Raw genomic sequence first — 6,677 nt, 5'->3', positions numbered from 1 at the left:
GACTGAATCCAAATTTCTGGGATGGGACCAAGGAATCTGTCCTTTGAGCAATCGGCTAGACTAGTGTGATCTGTGATCTGGGAAAGGGGCAGAGAGGATCAGCCTCTAGGAAGAAGCAGTGACCTTCGGGGACCTGGCTACAGCTGGCATCACGGAATCCTGATAAACAAGTCTCTTCCAATAGTGTTCTCAAGGTGCTTGTCATTGGTTCTCTTACTGTACAGGTGTGTCACCTCCATTTTACAGATGGAAAAACTGAGGCTCAGAAACCAAAGTCCCTCAGCACGCACAGGGTGAGGCCAGGCTTTGAACCCACCCAACTCTTTCTAAAAACAATTTCCCACTCTGTACTCATAATTGTTATATCAACCTGTATCTGCTCTGCCATCCTAGTCCTGGAATGGGAAGTCTGATAAATTTCACTTAAAATTCTGGAGAAGAACCTTACCTCCCACAGACATAGAGAAATTAAACTTTTTGAAACAACAACAAGAAGAGATTACCCATTATGCGGTGACAGACACTGCTCAAGTGCTCTGCATATTTCTATTCCTTTAATCTCCTTGACAATTCTGTTGGCGGGCGCTGTTGCCTTCACCATCGTACCCATTTTACAGATGAAGAAACTGAGACACACAGAGAAGCGGGGGAACGTGGCCAAGATCTCACAGACAGTAAGTGGTGGAACCAGGATTAGAGTTCATGTCATGGGGCCCTAAATCAGTGAGTTTAGAGAGTTTACTATTCGGCATCTCCAGGCTGCTGAAAAAGCTGAACTTGGTCAGTTTCCCAGGAATGGATATCAGAGGGCCAGAAGGAGGAGCGGGAGGGAGGTGGGAGGTAGCTTCAAGATTGGGCTCTTATGTATTACTGGAAAAGAGAGCAGAGAGGCCAACAGGCAGTAATGTTGAGGGATTCTGGGATGGGTTTCATGCGAGAATCTGCAAGTCCTGCTATGCTCTATTTAAAATGCTGTGTCTACTAAAGATGGAAAATATAAGGAGCTATGTGCTGTGTTCTTGGATAGAAAGACTGAATACAGTAGAAGTGTCAGTTCTCCCTAAACTGATCTGTAGATGTAGTGTAATCACAGCTGAAATTCCAATGGGATATTCAAGGAACCCCGCAAGCTGATTCTGAAATTTGTAAGGAATAACATTGCCAAGACACTCCTTTCTTTTTTTTTTTTTTTAAAGATTTTATTTATTTATTTCAGAGAAAGAGAGTAAGAGAAAACACAAGCGGGGAAGAAGGAGAAGTAGACTCCCCAGTGAGCAGGGTGCCCGACGTGGGGCTTGATCCCAGAACCCTGAGATCATGACCTAAGCCTAAGGCAGAGGCTTTACCCACTGAGCCACCCAGGTGCCCCCACCAAGACACTCCTGAAGAAAAGGAGCTGGAGAATCTTGCCCCATCAGTTAGAAAAACACGTTTTAAATCAACGCTATTTGTTTTCCCAGCTTTGTTGAAGTATAATAGACAAAATTGTACATATTGAAAGTATATAATGTGTTCATTTGATATACATACACATCCCGATATGGTTATCATAATTAGGTTAATTAACATATCCATTACCTCACAGAGGGTTTCCTTTTTGTGTGAGAACAAGATCTACTCCCTTAGCAAATTTCAAATATGTATTTTTTTTAATTTTTTATTTCTTGCAAATTTCAAATATGTATTACACCGTTGTTAATGCTGGCCACCCTTCTGTATTTTGGATCCCCAGAACTTATTCATCTAATGACTGAAAGTTGGGATCTAGAAAGCAACATTAGTTAAAACCTTGAAGCGAACTATGAAGGGAAAAACTGTCAAGTTTTAAGTTGTAATTTAGAAAAATATCAGGTAGGGAAGGATTTCTTAAACAAAGCATAAATACATATGCCAAATAAAAGTTAAAGTAAGATCACACTAAATCACATGAAAATGAATAACCTTTATTGATATATAGAGAGAAAAGATATAATACTACCAAGTAAAGATATTTGCAATATAACTGACAAATATTCATGCCCAGAATATTAAGAAATTCTGGGCAATAAGAAAAGTTGAACAAGGGGCACCTGGGTGGCTCAGTCAGTGAAGTGTCTGCCTTTGGTTCAGCTCATGATCCCAGGGTCCTAGGATCGAGTCCTGCATCAGGCTCCTTGCTCAGCAGGGGGTCTGAGTCTCCCTCTCCTTCTGCCCCTCCCACTTGCTCCTGCTCTCTCTCTCTCTCTCTGCGCCCCCCTCAAATAAATAAAATCTTTAAAAAATTAAAAAATTAAAATTAAAAATTTTTTTTTAAAATTTCACAAATAACACACTACCATTTTACAGGCGATAAAGAAATACAGTTGGCCAATATGTATATGAAAAGGTGCTCCGTGTCACAAGAAGTCAGGAAAAACCACCTTAAAGTCACAACCAAAGGAGCAGCAAAAATTAAAAGTTTAAATGACACCAAGCGTTAGGGAAGATGTAAAGATCTAAGGAAGTTGGAAGTGAAGAAATAACTCTATGGGGGAGAGTTTTAATTGGTATGACCGTCTTAGAAAAGAGTTTGACATTCCTTGATAAAGCTAACCAAACACATACCTACAAACCAGCAATTTGCTAAGCACAGAAGCTCTAGAAACTCTTGCCTACATGCAGAGGAACTATCTGTATGCAATTTTATTGGCGGTGTTGTTCAAATATAAAATAACTGGAAATAATCCAAATGTTGTTCAACCATTGAATAAATACATGAATTAGTTATTACTCATAAAATAGAAAGAATATATGCAGCCATGAACATGAGTGAATGCCACCGTCCTGGGTGGGTCCCCAAAACATTCTATTCAGCCAAAGAAGTCACAAAACTATCTGTAGTGTGTTTCCTTTTATATAAAGTTCAAAGAAGGACAAAATCATGTATTGTTAGAGAAGTATTGATAGGTGGTAAAGGAAGATGAAGAAATGATTAGTTGCTGAGCACAGGGTAGTGATAACCTTGTAGTTGGGGAGAGCGGTGAAGGGGTGTGTTGAGGGAGGGAGACCCAAGGGCTGGTAGGGTACAGGAAATGCTCTATTTCTTACCCCACGAGGTGAGTTCTTACACATTCATGTCATTAATATTATCTAAACTGGAAACTGGTCCTACTTGCTTACTACACTTTTCTTTAAGCATGATAAATTTGGGGGTACCTGGGAGGCTCAGTGGGTTAAAGCCTCTGCCTTTGGCTCAGGTCATGATCCCAGGGTCCTGGGATCGAACCCCACATCAGGCTCTCTGCTCAGTGGGGAGCCTGCTTCCTCCTCTGTCTGCCTGCTTCTCTGCCTACTTGTGATCTGTCTGTCAAATAAATAAATAAAAATTTTTTTTAAAAAGCATGATAAATTTCACATGAAATTAAAAATGCTACATGTATGTGCCTATTTCTGGGAGAATCCAGCTTTCATCAGATTATCTAAGGAGTGTCTGGTCTTCTACCAGAGGGCACCTGGGCATACAGGTTTCTGGGGGGGAATCCCCCCTGCTCTGATATTCCCCAGAGGAGCAGAGTCCTTGGGCCAACCCAAGTATGGTTCCCCTGGTCAGCTGCTCCCAAGTCCCCTCTGCCCCGGAGACAGATGCAAACTAAGTGTGAGTGCCCTCTCACTGTACCTCACATGACCACCTTAAGGCCGAAGGATGTATTAAGGTGCTCCTACAGTGGAGGGAGGGGCCTCTTTCCTCCTAAGAGACTGAATCCCTTCATCTTGTACCCCTCCTTCCATTTCTCCCTCCCCAGCTCCTCTCCTGACCTGCCTTCTTCTTCCTGGGGTTCATCCCCATGTCGCCATTGAACTTGCCCATGATCCCAAAGCCTGAAACCAGCACAGCAGGGGTTAGGACTCTGGGTGCTGACTCCCAGCCCAGGGCTGTTTCGGCCACACCACTTGCCCCTCCTGTTCTCACCCAGCCCCTCTGTCCTTGCCTGATTCCCCTCTCCCTGGGGCCATAAGGTTTGGTTGGGCTTGTGTAGGCAAGTCCACAAAAGGATGCATGTATTCGGTTTTATGCTGAATGAGATGGGAGCACGAGAGAGAGGGACAGGATCTGAACTCATTCCCAAAAGTTCTAGCAGTTGCATAGAGCTTGACCTTCAGAGGCAAGGGGAGAGTTTGGGACGACCCTCAGAGATTGTGCAGTGATCCAGGTGAGAGATGGTAGCAGGCCAGGCCCCGTGGAGGTGGGGAGAGGTGAGGTGTCTCCGACCCACAGAGTTCGCAGTAGCAATGGACATCAAAGTATGAAAAAGAGGAGTCGAGGTCAACTCCAAGGTTTTCTGGCTTGAGAAGCTAGAAAGAAGATGCCATCACTCGGAATGAGGGAGAACTAGGAGGAGTACATTTGTGGGGAGGTCAGGAAAGGGAGCTTAAGAAGTCTGTTTTGGACACAGTAAGTTCCAGATGCCTTTTATCACTGGGTAGAGACATGCAGTGTGTGGATGGACCCAGGATGTGAATGTGCACGTCAGTGAAGGTTGGATGCCCTTAATGCGGGAGCCTGATTTGTGGTCCGTTAGGGCAGGAGCTCAGCAGAGAGGACTCTAAGGCCTGAGCCACCTCTGGGTAAGCTGGTAGCCTCAAGGACCAGGGGGCTTTTGCAGGGGGAGTTCAGCCTATGAGGGTCTTTTATTGAGGGGACTGTTATGCTATTTGTAAATGCAGCAGGTCAGCTGCAAGGTCGTAGGTCTAATCCCTGGAAAGAGAGAAAAGAAAAGAAAAGAAAAGAAAAGAAAAGAAAAGAAAAGAAAAGAAAAGAAAAGAAAAGGAAAGAACAAGGGGAGGGAGGAAGAGAGGGAGGGAGGAAGGGAGGAAGGGAGGGAGGGAAGAAATCTATAGACAAACCTCTCTTCTTCTCTGACCTTAGTTCCCCCATCAGGGCAACAAAGCACATTCAGATAGTATCCTCAAGACACCGTCGGTACCCAGCCCTTTGGATTCCAAATGTCCCCCAGCGTATCCTTTGTGTGTCAGGGTCTTGGCGTCGGCCAGGAGACGTCCAGAGCTGGACTGACAGCACCAGCCATCACCTTGTGCCCATGGCCTGTGTCACCAAGTGCCATGGTAAGTGGAAGTGACGCCTCCCCAGAGATCAAGTTAGCTCTGATAATGCTCCAGCCGTCTGCCCACCCACTTGCCCTCAGGCCACCTGGAAGGGCAGAATGCAGGGTATGGAGAGAAGCCACATGGCCCCATGGCTCTTGGAGCCAGAAAGGGAGGGAGATGCCGTGCCCTTCAATCCAGGCCCAGCCTGGTGTTTCCACTGCTGTTCCCCAGAAGTCCCGGAAAGCACCCGGCAGAACTCTCGGGGCTTGCTGATTGGCACTCTGATGGCGTGCAGGAGTTGGGGGATGCCTCCCTCCATCCCTGCAGCAGACACTTCCAATGCCCCGCCCACACTGTTCCTGCCAATGCAGGCCCCACCACCAGCTTCCTATTGCCAGTACCTGGGATGCTGCTAGAAGCCTTTTCCTGGCAACGGGAGCATGTTCAGCCCACACACCAGGCAGGCTGGAAATGCTGGCAAGTTAGCACCCCCGGCACAGACTTAATGGATAAATATTCTAACCTCCTTGCCCAGGAGTGGGACAACAGAGGCAGGCTCTATGCAGTCTCCCAGAGGTCCCCGGCAGGGCTGAACACCAACTGCCCACAGCTGTAACTGCTCCTTCGTATCCCCTCTGCTGGTTCCTTTTCTTTTCTTGCCTCCCGCCCCACTCCTATATAATTCCTCCAGGAATTACCTCCTAAATAAACTACTTGAATTCGAATCTTTGTTTCAGATTCTGCTTCCGGAGGAATTCAACATTAACAACCCCAACCAAAGACAGCAAACCCAGCCAATGACTGAGATCTGTTCTAGCTCTGTTTTGTACACATTTCTAGAGCACAAGCTATGTGACAGGATATACTGGGTTCTGTCCTTGTCCCTAGAAGGGAAATCACATAGGTAACTGTACTAGACAAATATACAAAGCAGTATAAAGAAGAAGGAGGTGGGGAGGTGGTGGTTATCAGGGAGTTTTACAGTGGAGGTGACATCTGAGGTTTTGAAGGATGAATAGGAGTTCTCCGGGTAGACAAGCAGACTATGGAGACAGCATAGTTAAAAATCCAGAGATGTGAAAATGCACAAGATATCGAGGATACCGCTAGTTGTTGAGTATCTCCCATGTTGCTAGAGAACAAAGTATATTTTTGTATCAAGTAAAGGGTTTGTAGGGAGAATGAGGAGAGAATTAGAATAGCAAGAGATGTGATTGAATAGACAGGCAGAATCTTGTCCGCACTGCTAAAGGTGTTTAGATATTATCCTGAAAAGATCAGAGGATTTTAAGAAATTGTGCTTTATCTTTTTCTGATTGTATAATATCAAATGCTCATTGTAGACAAGTTGGACGATAAAGAGAAGTATAAAGAAGAAAATAAAATTACCTTAAATCCAGGGTTAATGAAATCACGTCGGTGTGTTGTCTCTTGGGGGAGACAGAAGAGGAGGCCAAAGAGTGAGGTGATCAGTCTGGAGTTTTAGAAAGAGCTCTGGCAGCTGGTGACTATCACGTGGCTGGAAAGATACTGGACGTGAGAGGAAAGTTGTTGCAGTGAGGGGTGGGGATACTGCGATGGTGGGGGTCGGGGGCGGCAGAGAAGGCTGGGGC

The 6,677-nt window shown here is 45.4% G+C and overlaps 1 long non-coding RNA gene across 1 annotated transcript; it reads left to right on the top strand.

The window, feature by feature from the left end:
• Positions 1-576: 576 nt before the first annotated feature.
• LOC116865978 lies at positions 577-6,490 on the top strand. The gene is made up of 4 exons (XR_004382286.1): positions 577-674; positions 4,993-5,082; positions 5,802-5,968; positions 6,408-6,490. It is a non-coding gene; the product is annotated as an uncharacterized LOC116865978 (long non-coding RNA).
• The last annotated feature ends 187 nt before the right edge of the window (positions 6,491-6,677 follow it).

Source organism: Lontra canadensis, unplaced genomic scaffold (genome assembly GCF_010015895.1).
Source record: "Lontra canadensis isolate GAN:19392208 unplaced genomic scaffold, GSC_riverotter_1.0 scaffold8, whole genome shotgun sequence".
Taxonomy (NCBI): domain Eukaryota; kingdom Metazoa; phylum Chordata; class Mammalia; order Carnivora; family Mustelidae; genus Lontra; species Lontra canadensis.
The sequence above is the reverse complement of the archived record's forward strand: the minus strand, read 5'-3'. Positions and strand labels throughout refer to the sequence as shown.